This window comes from Poecile atricapillus, chromosome W (genome assembly GCF_030490865.1).
Source record: "Poecile atricapillus isolate bPoeAtr1 chromosome W, bPoeAtr1.hap1, whole genome shotgun sequence".
Classification (NCBI taxonomy): Eukaryota; Metazoa; Chordata; class Aves; order Passeriformes; family Paridae; genus Poecile; species Poecile atricapillus.
Genome location: NC_081288.1, coordinates 59,196,103 through 59,210,010, shown reverse-complemented (window position 1 = coordinate 59,210,010; position 13,908 = coordinate 59,196,103).

Sequence of the window (13,908 nt, the reverse complement as noted above, 5' to 3'; positions counted from 1 at the left end):
ACTGGTTTAACTACCTGGTTTTTATTTATGCAAATAATAATGAGCTTTTAGAGTTTTTATAATAATCTGTTTGGTTCCAATAAAACCAGAGACCAAAACCTGTGCTTAATTGTAAATTTCATGTAATTGAAAAGAAAATTCTTGCACCTTATGCAACAAAGTTTTAAAAATAAGACAATAACATTATTTGTTTTATTTTATTTTATGATGGTACAAATATGTGTGTCATTCTAAGCATATATGACATAGTAATAAATCTCTCTGTAAATATTGACAGAACCTGTCAGTTCAAGACCACAACTTAAGCTGTAGCTTTTCAAGTAAGATCCAATTACTCTTTCTTCCATCTCTGTTGCTCTGACAGACTTGCTTCATTAGCAAAAAGTGTGTGCCCCATTGCAAAAAATCTCCATACTAATATGCATTTTACTACTTCTGAACAACTGGGGAATAGGAAAATTAGATGCCATGTTGTTGGCTATAGTAATATGCATATCTCCTGAGTATTGCTTTAAATTGTTTTATTTTTAGTATACATGGCCCTTATTTTGAAAAGAAATATTTTTTCACCTGTTTATCTGTAACTCTTACATTATAATGGAAATTCTCTCAGTATAATATGACTTGTGAGTTTCACTGATTCCAGTGGAAATTAGGAAAAATCATGGCTAACCATTTTTGAGCATTTTATATTACTTTTCTCTTTGTTCTGAGTACTTTCACTTAAATTCAGTTCTCTTCAAGGGAATTAACTATGTTTATATAAGATTGAAAACCAAGATCTGAGTTAAGTTCCAGAGTAACAATAAGTGCTCGGATGCACTGGGTTTGTGTGGCCAGGCTTTGGCAGCTGGGGCATTACAGGGATGGCTTCTCTGAGAAGCTGCAGGAACGTTTCTCCCTGTTCAGCAGAGCCAGGGCCATGCCAGTCAGGAATCCCAGCAGTGGCTCTGGGATGGACTCAGGTGTGAGATGTTTGTGAGAACTGTCTCCTGTGGGAGGCACCCTGTGCTGGAGCAGGGGAAGGACTCTTCACCCTGAGCAGCAGCAGGAACAACAAGGGATGAGCTTGTAATCATCCAGGTCCCCATTCCCTGTCTCCCTGCACTGCTGGAGGGGAGGAGCTAGAGCCTCAGAAGGAGGGAGGAGTGGGGGAAAGGTGTTTTTTAAGATGTTTTATACTTCTCATTATTCTGCTCTTTGTTAATAGTAATTTCCTTACCATGCCCAGGTTCAGTCTGTGATGATATTTGATGAGTGATGTCTGTCTGTCCTTATATCAAGCCATGAACCTTTCACTATATTTTCTCTGCCCAGTCCAGTTGCAGAGGAAAATGACAGCAGGTTTTGTGAGTATCTGGTGTCCAGCCAGGGTCAACACACTACTGGTAACCTTCAAATACCTCTGACTATATCCAATTTTGGAATTCATTGTTTAATAAAATAAACTCAGCAAATCTTTTTCTTTTTTTTTTTTTTAACTTTTTATTCTCATGGTAGGAACTACCTAAGAAGCATACAGAAAACTTTTAATAATTTGATTTTCTTTTGGATTCAATCAATGAAAATATATGACAATGTTTTCAATGCACTGTAATTTTTTTTCACTACTCTTGTTTCTTTTCACTGCACTTAGGATTCCCAAAACCCTAAGAAAATTTCTGAAGCTTTCTCACTATCTATGAATCCCCATCCAGAATTTATTTGCACCTGACAAATGAGCTCTCTGGAGATCCAAATCCCATAAGAGGAAAAAGATAAAGGAAAATGCCAAGGCAGCATTAAAACACTGAAATATTTCTAATTATCCGTGTGTATTGTACAATTCTGCCTCAGCTGCAGCAAACCTATGAAGAGACACACAGAAAGTTTATTTTTCTGCTAATAATCCTCGTTTCAGCATCAACCTACCTGAGGTTAATGGGCCTGGGAGTCAGATTGCCTCCAATTCAAATGTAGTAGGCCTGCATTCAGGCATCTCTGTATGTGCATGAGATGGTTGAGCACAAGGTATCTTCATTCTTGGCATGGAGATGTTCAAAAAGGGCATTGCTACAGTCAGTGAATTTCAGAGAGACAGAGCCATTACCTAGAAACCTAGAGTTTTATTTGCCTAAGAATGAGAGTAGTGTCATTTTACAAATCTTTTTTCCTAGAAAAGCAGAGGTAAATCTCCAGTGGTTTCTTTCTGCAAATTCATTATTGCAAGTTCCCTATCAATTCTTAGTGAGTTTTTGACTGATACTAAATGACTCTGTGTGAGTAACCACATCAGGTTTTGACATAATTTTAGGTGCTTCCTTCTAGGTTGAATAGCATTGCTTTCTTCAGAACTGATCATCATGTGAAAATCTGTCCTCAATGAGTAATAGCTAAAGAAAGATTAAGCTGCGAGATATGTGCAATATGAAGACAACAACAGCCTTTTAGTAGATCTGCATTATTCCTCATAGTCCTGGCATACACGTACTTTTCAGTGTCTTAAGTATTCAAATATAGTTATGCTATGTTGGCAGAAGGGAGAAGGAGTGGTTTATGTTATGAATTGTAAGCTGAACATCTTTCTACTCTTACTTAAGCATAGATAAGAAATTAATTTGTGGTGATTCTAAAAATTCTTTACATAAAAGATTCTCTAATATTTGACTAAAATGATACAAGAACTTAGGTCTAGATATATTAAAAAAACAAATTTTGTTGCCCTTGGGCACTGCATATAAATAGACATGATTTATTTCACTCTCTTATTTAATCACTGGGTATTTTGAACCACAGAGCAAACATGATTTGGTCATGGTTTTTTTCCCAGTAAATTTTTCTGGAGCAAGTGTGACCACTTACTCAGAGTGACCACACAGATAATAAAACAGAAGACCTGGTGAAATAAAAGGAAAAAAAAGATACATGAAATCTAGAGACAAACCCAAATATCTGACTGACCTTTAATATAATTTCATAAATTAAAATATCTTTTTTTTCAGTGTAGAAAGACAATAAGAGAAATATCTCAACCTATTTATAGCTGCTTTGTTTATTATATTAGGTCATATGTCAATGAACCTCCAATGACAAAACACTGAATACAGAAATTTAAAGTAGTAAATAGCTATAAAAAACACCCGTTATGCATTTATTTGCAGCTAGAAGGAAAACAATCAATTCAAAAAATGGTATTCACAGCTGAAATTAAATGGTGAACTGGCAAGGTGCTATTGGGTAAGTGTCACCGTTATTCATGATCTTGCAATTGGGTGAGAGTTTGTCTGCATTTTAATTAGCAGATACTGCTAACTTCTAACTTACAAAATATAGAGCATTTCTGCCCATATGTCATTATGCTTTTATAAATATAACAAATGGGCATTCTTATTTCTCAATTTCTAACAGACAATTTATTTTCCTTCCAGACACAAGATTTCAGTTACAGTATTGCTGAGGATCACTTTCAGTATCACACTCAATGGGTGGATCTCACTGAGTTCAAGTTTCACAGTTTTGAATAAACTTGCCAATATAATTAAGATATTTACCAAACAGTTGTTAAGGAAACCTTCCCGTCAGACCATTCAGGAGCCTCTCTGGCAGTCAGGAGGAGGAGAACACCTGACATGGTATGTGATGAATGTGCAGAGAGGGTTTGAAGGGCGGTGAACGTATGCACAATAGTACCAGCCAAGCTTGTCTGAAATACAAGTATATGACTCACAACCTGGGGTGAAATGTTAGTCAAGAGACACAGTTGGAGAAGCAGATTGAGATGAAGATTGAGCTCATTTTAACCAGTCATGTTAAATTTCTTAAGCACTAAAAAAATTAGAAGAATAATTTTCACATTAGTACTTCCTGTGAAATCATAGCTGACCAGAAGTTTTTATTTTATTTTCAAAATAATTTTTAATTCTGATGACTTAAGTTTTTTTAATTTCTGTAAGTTCCCTAAATAAAACATATTTCTAAAAATACTTACTGAAATTCTAATTTTTAAAAAAAAATTACTTCTTTCCATTTTACAGATTCAGGATAATTCATAGTGTAAATTTTTTCATATTTGCACAATTTCAGTAATTATTATTAATAGCTGGTCGTTGCTTTTATATGAATGGATCCCTTTGAGTGTGCACAGATCTTTCATTGTGCATAAGAAGACTCCAAAAAATTTACTTCTTTTCTAGTTTTCATCTAGAAATTAGGATGGGTTTCATTTGATTTATTTTGTCTCATGTCTGGACAATTTTTTATAATTTATGAAGAAAATCTGAAGCAATGGTGTTTGTTTAGCCTGTAGAGAATGCTCAGGAAAACCCACATTGTAGCCTAAATGTTAAGTGCTTATAAAAGTGGAGAAAGATGTTTTATCAGGGCTGATAGTGACAGGACAAAGGGCAACAGTTTTAAAGTGAAAAATTTAGGTTTAGACTTCCTTCAGATAAAGAAGAAATTCATAACGAGGAGAGTGATGAGGCACTGGGACAGGTTGGGAGGTAGTAGATGCACCATCATCAGAAGTGTTTGAGGTCAGGTAGAGCGGGGCTTTGAGCAAACTGATCTAAGGAAAGAAGTTCATGGCTGTGTTAATATATTTCAACCTTTGGGGGTGTTGAAGAGGGGCGTGGTGGTGGTGGTGGTGTGGCTGCAGTAAGTGGGTGAACTTGATGATCTTTAAAGATAGCTTCCAACCCAAACCATTCCACGATTCTGTGGTTTTGTCTGATAAGAATTCTGGCTGATAAGAATTCTGTTTGATAAGACAGTTCATATAGGGCAATCTCTGAATAGTTCCATTTTTCTGCAGGAAATATAATGGGATTTAAAGGTGAGTTCTGTAGATTTACAAGTCAAACCCTGTCTCTGAAAGAAAAGATGCTTAGATCCTACCCTAACTCACAAAAAATAAAACATTGTTCTCACATCTACAAAAAATGTTGCACTCTGTGCCAATTGTCTCACAATTAAGTTATATGTAATAATATAATGTAATGTAATGTAATAATCTGTATATGAGACTAGTCTTCTAAATTTCAGAGGTTTCTATATGAATCATGTTGTTTATTAGTAAATCTACTTGACTTATGAATTCTAATAGTTTTAAAAATCTAAGTAAAGTGAAACTGTATTGAAGCATTTTATTACCTCATTTTTCACAATTTTGACCCATAATAGAAAAATTTATCAATACTTTTATTGGGCAATTTCACCTCATCAAAATGGATTTTAATATTTTCATGGTGTGGAACCTACTGTATAGTCTAGATGCAAATATGATGAAAGGATCTTTTTCTTTCCCAAACAGACCTAATATTACAGAATGTTTTACCATGGTGTAGCCTAAAAGAGTTTAAATATGTATTCATCTGATATTTGGAATGATAGCATCATATGATAAAATTATTTGTCTGTACAGATTAAAATAATTATTTTTTCTACATAATTTATTTATTTCTAGTTGGAAGTAATTTCACCAAAATAACATTAAATAAAAGGTAAAAAAACTGGTTTAGATCTAGTGTGTTTAATTTTCCTTTTTTAATGAGAAAGTGACCTCTTGCACTCTCCTTCACTGTGGGATAATTACTATCTGCTGTTACTAACACTTCCAGAAATAAATGATCTGGTCAAGATTAGAATTAACAAGCATGGCTGATCAAGCCACTATGAGCATGCCTTCCTTAGAGTCAGTTTCAGCTGATGCTGTTCTCAGTCTCAATTAGGCACTATCTTAGAACATTTACTTCCCGAATATTTATTTGCTGATCAGCAATTGCTAGAGCAGTTTGATGGGCTGTAGAAAAAACACTCAGCCAGAATAGGGAAATGTACCTGTCACATGCAGTAGAGGCCCTGGTGATATATATAATGGTAATTTAATAAATTGATGACATTGTACTGAACAGGAATAATGCAATTTAGCAATTTTTTCAAAAGAAAAGTAACATGACTTGTTACCGTCATATTTTGATTTTAAAATGAAACAAATTGAAAATTAAGGCAAATCATTGTTTCTATTGCAGTCAGTGACATTTACTGTAAGTATAATCTAGCAGATTAATATCTCAGTTTCATAAATACCCTTAAAAAATTGTTCTTCCATATGATATATTTGTTTCAGATTGATCAATTAATGAATATTTACTCTTTTGATGAGAGTGAAAGCATAATACACTATTAAAAACTTGCTTGGGGAAAGAAGAAGATGAAAATGTTTGTTTATGACTTCCTATTTTGTATCTTTATACCATGATTTTAATTTATTCATCCTAGTACTGAAAAACAAGCAGCACATGAGGATTAAGGACCAGAACAAAAGATATTAAAAAAAAGGAAAAATAAATTGTTTGGTGTTATAGGTAGGTTTCAAATTCTTCAGTCTGAAAAACAGAGGAAATCCCTAGAAGATATGACAGATTTTATGATCTGTCTAGAGACTGTAAGTATGGACCACTTTCTTTCTGCCTCTGCCAATGGAAGAACTACGGGACATCAGAGGAAACACAAAAGGAGACCATATCTCAAAATTATCCCTGCCCTGAGCAGGTGGTTGAACTAAACTTTCAATTTTTCTAGGATTCTATGAGATACTCAAAAATCTAAGCTCTGGAAGACCTTATCTCAGGATGCTGCGAAAACTGAAAGCATATTTGGGTTTAAGGAAAGGTAGGACAAGTCTAGTAAATAAATCTCTTGACATTTCCTAAATTGTTGGAAAACACTTTGATTTAAGAAATGGCTAATTACTAGACAGTACTCAGGAAAAAAAATATGTTGCTTTGGAAGTTGTTTTCTAGCTTGGGCGCTGCTTATGGATACTGTTCTGAAAAGAAGTGTTGAGATCATACAGACCTTTGGTTTTAACCACTAATATAGCTATAGCATGTTCGTTCATGTGCCATTGCGTGTTACCTGAGTAACGTTTTGAGTATTAATTCTATTAAAGGTCCTAAATTTGTAAGAATGCCTATATAGTCTGAATGGTTACTATTTAAAAGTCTTATTTCTCAAAACTTTTTCATCTTTTCCTTCTTATTTCTTCGCATTCTTCTTTTTTTAATGTCAGAAGGTATTATCATGAGGGATCACAGCAATCTCTGTACACTTTTTTCTTCTCTTTTCTCTTTAGCATTAAGCACATTTCTTCAACACTCATTAAGATTCCTTTCATGAAGTTGCCTAAAATGCAAGGCATCCTATCTAAATTGGTTCTGTAGCTTCTCTTAAAAGACAATAGAGAGAGGCAGATAGCTTCTCTGTATCAGGTGAAGAAAAAAATATTTTCTTTCTTTTCTGTGCAAAGCTTTCTGGTAGTTTCTTTCTGTTGACTGTCTGGTTATCCAGCAAGAAAACTGGTGAAGATTTCCTCCTCAGTTTCTATTATTACAGTCCTTTTATCAAGATGGCAGCTAATTTTGCATTAATGACTAAACATGTCTTTTCCTTAAATCTTGTTACTACATGCAGTTGCCTGCTATATATGGTCTAATAATCCATTTTCCAGGGGGATTGTGTATTTCAGAGCACTCCCTGGAAATTAGACTATGAATAGAGATGTTGTTGTGCTGCCGTGGCTGTCTTGCTGCAAAGGGAGACTTTCTGCTCTCTGTGGATAATGCACATGAGCCATGCTCTCCTGGTTCCCACTGCACTGCTTGTGCTGCTCTGTGGTGGTGTCTGCTGCAGTGGAAACTTCCTTCTTGCACTGCAACAGCTGAGGAAACAGCTGAGGAAGTTGTCACTGACATGGGTCTTTGTAAAGCTCTGAAGGGGCTGGAGGTCATAGCTCCCCATGTACCAGAACCTTAGTTAAAGACTTAGCCTGTACTCAAATAGCCCCTGAAATCATCAGGCCACTGCATTAAAAACCATTTGAAAAGTTAACAATCTCTTAGGTATGCATAAGGCTTTGCATTTATTATGGGAAAGAACTCTGATAATGAGACAGAAAATTATTTGAAAGTGACACATAATGAAGTGGACTGAATACATTTTTATCAGTATATCTTATGGCAAATTAATTAAGTAATAATATAGCAATAGAGAACTGTCTGTTACATATTAAGAGTTGGCTTAAAATAATTAGCACATTATAGGAACTACTTATATTCCCACTAATGATTATGACAAAACTGCCATTAACTTACCAAGAACAAAAAATTGTCCAGGAACAGTAAAAGTAAAAGCAGAACATAATTTTAAAGTTAAAATGAAATAACTTGTAAATTAATATGCATTTAAAGGTAAGGAAAACCAACCAAACTAGTAAACTTCTGCATAGTTATGAATGTTCCATTTCAAACTAAATTGAAGTCTAAGGTGATGATAATAAACCTTTCACATCTGCTTCACTAATTGGAACATGACAAGCAGCCAGACTCCACACTAGGTTACAAAAGAGTCACGTCAGCTTCAAGAGGGAATTGAAAGGCATCTGAAATCTTAACTTTGTCATGGTTTTTAGAATCATCCATTGCCAGCTTGAAAAAAGAAAAAAAATAAATAGGACAAATGTGACCAAGCCAGCACTGATATAGCATATTTTTCAGGCAATCATCTTCACTGAAGTGCCTTCTTTTGGCAGATTAGCCAGATGGAACAATGATATTCTGCTTGTGTGTCTTGAAAGGGGAAGATGACTGCCCTTAAAGTGTGTAATTTTGAATGCTGATGTTTGCACCTTGGAGTGTATTTCTGGGTAGCTGTTGTCAAGATATGTCAAATTAATTTTTGTTTCTTTAGGAGCTTCACTTTGGATTTTTAAAATTGTTCTTTGTATCCTGTATGCAACTTGGTAAACTGGATGCTAGTTGCAGACATAAATACATAAAAATAAGACCAGTTTGAAAATAATTTTTCTTTTGCTTTTACTCAACAGTACTTCTTTATATGTTAAAATTATGTTGGTTTTAAGAAATTCTTACATGTGTGATTTGTAGAATTGTTTCCTCACAATTTACTGTGCATCAGAATGTGTTCTGTAAAGAGATTGCTCTGGGGCCAGGGTGGTGGCCCACAGGAAGAGATCTGTGGTGTGATGTGGGAGCAGTTTTATGGAATGGGGTTGGTACAAGGGGTCTCACTAGTATTAGAATGTTTGCAGCGGGGTCTGAGACTGGAAGACTTCCAAGAACAGCAGGTTTGCTTGCTGAAGAGCCAAAATGTATCCTTTGAACCAATGAATAAGAATATTTTTATCTTAGGTCTTATGACCTAAGAACCAATTAAAATTGCCAGATTTGAAGTAGGCAAAGTAGGCAAAGGGAAAAGTGATTTCCAAGACTTTCTAAGGAATGAATTTCACTCCATACCTCTGATTGAAAATAATATTGAATTTCATTAAGAGGAACATGCTTCTGATTCTGATGTTGATGAAGATTTAGAGATCAAGATTTTATATCCTCTGATATTGTATAAGAATGCAACAAAAAAAATTATTATGTTTGAGATGCTACTTCATAAATATGTAGGCCTATTAAAAATATAGCACTTTTTTCCCCCTTTTTCTACAGAATAACCTAAAATGTCTCCCATGTTTTAGTCTGAGACTTTTACCTAAGTTTTCAAATTTTACTTCCTCATAATTTCATGGTGTGTAAGAAAACATGGAAATGACTCATTTTACTTACTTGACCTGTTATACCACTATATATTTTGAATAGGGAACATCTTATAAGAGCAATGAAAAAACCTTTGTAATTTTACAGATATCTTAATTTTTTTTTTAGTTGGTTTCATCCTAGGAGAGCGCAACCTTACATGATTTTTTAATTATGTACTTAGAAACCAGAAACTGACCACTATACAAGTAATGAAATATTTAGACTATTTTTATAGATTTGGTTTTGTTTGTTTTTTTTTTCTAGAGATGTGAGGGGGTTTTAATATTAATGAAAATATTATTGTTTCATAATGAAAGCAAAGACATTTAATATTATATGTACACTACATGTTCATTAGTGAATTGTACATTGATGGAGTTTATGAGTTTGAGTGGAACCTAACAAACAAGTTAAAATTTCTAGCTTTCAGGCAATAAGAATACATTAAATAATTTTGTACTTATTCATTATGCCATTCAAATTCAAGTATAATTTCTATCAAGTATTATTTCAACAGGCTTTGATTTAAATTAATAGGAAATTCTGGAGAAAATGTAATGTATGTGATTTATTAAGATTCAGAAGGTCTCCTAATAGTAGGCATTGAAAGTGACTGTGCCTAAAGCATGCAATATAAGTCAAATCATTATCAGATTTAAAATGCAGGATTTTTATTTTCAGTTTCTCCCTTTGCTATTTTTTTTTTTTACCTGTGGCATACTTAAAATCTGATGTAGATGTTCAGAAAATGTTTTTATGACTGAATGTTTAAACGCTGCATTTATTCCAATTTATGTAATTAAAAACAACCTAAATAAATAAATATTTATGATCATGCTTTCCTTGAACTTTTCATGTTGATATAAGAAAACTAGAGTGATAGTGCAAATATTATAGAAGAATTTTCGTTTTTCTTTTCTTCAATCTCCTCAGTTAAAGAAATTCTAAGAATTTCTTCTGTACACTCTTGGGTTTTTTTCAGATGTATTTTCATGTCTATGTTATCATTTTTCTTACCCTGGTGGTTGCCTCCATATAGTAACTAAATATTTTAAACCAAAATTATCCTGCTAGTATTAACAGACAAAAATCAACTTTACAACAAGGTAAGCTTGTGGACCTTCATATTGATTTAAGTCTATATGCTTTACCTTGCTAATAAGGGTGCTATATTTCTGCTACAGTAGAAAAAGTTAGCAACAGAATTATTATGGCTTAAAAATCTACAATTGACATCTTGTAGTGCAAAGAAAAAGATTCATTCCTAACAGTGAAAAAAATACAGGGAATACTCCAGAGAATAGGAAGACAGAAATATGAACATCATCCTGATTGTTATACTAAATCAGAACTATTGACTTCCACGTAAAAGCTTTTTTTATCAGCTCTACCAGGCACTGCATATATAAATCTAATTATTTCTTGTATTGAAATTTAATGCAAAAGCACATGCAAGAATTATCATGACAAGGGTGCTAAGAACTTTGCTGAAATTATTGAAGAGAGAAAATTTAATGTTAAAGCTGAAACCTATATTATATTTATATATAATTTTTTATATCTGTAGTCTCAAGATGCAGCAGGGGAAGTTCAGGTTGGGCATTAGGAGTAATTTCTTCTTAAAAAATTATTAAAAATGGACTCACCTGGGGGGTTGAGGAGTTACCATCCCTGGAGGTGTTTAAAGAAAAACTGGATGTGGCACCAAGTGCCATGGTCTAGTTGACTAGACGGTGTTCAATCATAGGTTGGACTTGATAATCTCAGATATCTTCCAACCTAATTGATTTTATGGTTCTGTGATTCTACCCTTCCCTCATCCCACTGTGATAACTTATTGATTAGCCAAATCTGCTTATTGCTTTGGGACATTAGGTTTTGCTCTCTCCAGAATCATTAAAATAATGTGTGCTGCATAGAACAAGGATGACTTTGGCATGAACAGAGATTTGAACAATCATCAGTGACCCAGGTTGCCCTGAAAGTAAATAGGACACCAGGAAGGTGTACAATCTCTACTGTAAATTTTATGAAATGAAATAGATTTTAGTAATGAATCTGAAATATCTATTATTTTATATAATTGCAAGGCCTCCTTTTCTAACATTTGAATGCTTTCTGCAACTCTGTGCCGCAAAAATGGTTATGAGAGACACAATGCATAAGGATAATAACAGATGAATTTTTTATGGTCTGATAGACCTGCAGCTGAGACCAGAAACTTAAAAAAAAATTCCCTTGCACATGTATTAGACAGCATTCTATATTAAAGCACTGCTCATTTGCTGTGAGTGCTACTTTAAAAAATCAATGTTGAACAGGTTAAATCTTCTTTAGAAAGGACAGAGCTGGTTGAACAAAATGAATATAACTACCTAGTTATTTTTCTCTCACAGCAAAAAGAGAACAAGACTTTCTTAAGGACTCTGAATATTAGAGAACTTCCTATTGCTCCATCAGTATATGATTGTATCAGTGCAGCCATGGTGCTACAAACTTCTAACATGTTTAAAGAAGCTCATAACTGTTGAATGAACTTTGCAGAATCGTGGAAGAGTAGAGATGTGTTGTGCTTTTAAAAGGATGGAGCCTTTATTTAAGATTATCTACAATGCAATGTATGAATATTACTACACAGTGAAATCATGTAGATGGGAAAATTTACACATGGATTGCTAAAACAAATCACTGTACTAAAATAAAATACCTGCCTTCCCCCTCCCCTCCAGCCCCCCTCTTCCCCAGGACAGAATATTGAATTTTTATTGTTGCAGGATTCTATTAGTATTTAAAATTGCTCACATATTTTCTGGACTACTTGTCTCTGCGTTTACATTATGTTCACATCCAGCAGAATATAAACATATGTTAAGGTGCAAATAGCTTCCTGTTTAAAACATACTGTTTCATTTATATAATTTAAATTCCTATCCAGGCTTTAATCTCTCTACTGCCACTGTTTCTTTAACTACTGATTAAAAGCCATAACCATAATTGGACGTTTGGTGACTGCTACTAAATAGCCTTACAAGATACTAAATATCAACTGCATTTGGCTTTAGGTAGTTCTGTAATTGCAGGTCTCTGCAAAGAAGTCATGAGCAGAATGTACCTGCAGGTTGAGCCAGGTGCCATTGAATTAAGCTTTCCACTTTGAGGACCTAAATTTAGTATTACACAGTGAAAAATCCTTCAGTTTTATGGAATATCCTGTGACACACACCAGTAACTTTATTTTCCAGTAATGGTCATTCTTCAACAACAATTCATTTATTCTGTGTATTTTAAAATCATGAAAGACTCTTTGATCCCAGCTGCCTATTCGAGGCATGTTTTAACAATAGCTGATGATTTAATGTGTAGTTTACTAACAACACTGGGAACATAAATTTTGAATCTGCAGTAAATGTAGGTATGCTTTTAAGGAGTTAGCCACTAATTTGTATCTAAATTGGGTGTCACAATGGGGGAATTATAACTGCATATTGTATCATTAACATAATGGAAATTTCTAGAGCTGTGTGGTAGGAGGGGGTTAAAACAGATGAGCCTGGAGTTAATAGTACAATAATTATTAAGCTCTCTAGATGCCCAAAGAAACAGAAAAATCACTTTTACTCTGTCTATATAAACTATGAAAATAACCCAAATGTAAATATTAATGGTAATGTTTATGTAGAGTTGCAGTTCATTCAGATGGCTAAGAAGCTGGTTTATTATTTATTTATTTTTAAGGCTATGTATTATTGCGGGAAAAATAGTAGGGCATCATAGGAGGTTTAACATCTTATGTTTTTGCATATCTTGGACTATAATTTTTCCTGTCAAAGCAAAGGAAGAGTTTGTGTCTGCTATGGGATACTGAAAGCATTATCTCCTGAGCTTTACTTCAGTCTACTAAGCTGTAATGATGATCCATTTTTGTGAAAGCTAATTTTGAAGGCGTTCAGAATCATTGCCCATTGATCTGTCCCATTAACAACTGTTCATATACTTTCCAGGTATACTTTAATTAATTCTGCACCTTCCATCTCGTTGTGAAAGGAAATATGATCTTCTGCTCTGAATTGTGTAGGACAGGTTTTGTTCCTTCATGAACATGTGGGCAACATCTGTCTCACATCTGACTAGATTAGATTATGGTTGGTTCCCTTAGTGAAGCAACACTGAAGTTCATACAGCTCTATTTATTTACTCCCTTGGAAGGACTAATCTCATATTTCCAACCAACCACTAGATGTGTTGTGTTTCATTGTGTTGAAGAATAAATTTCTTCAATAATAAAATAGTTCTTTAAGTATTGTTTTATGACTAACTTCTT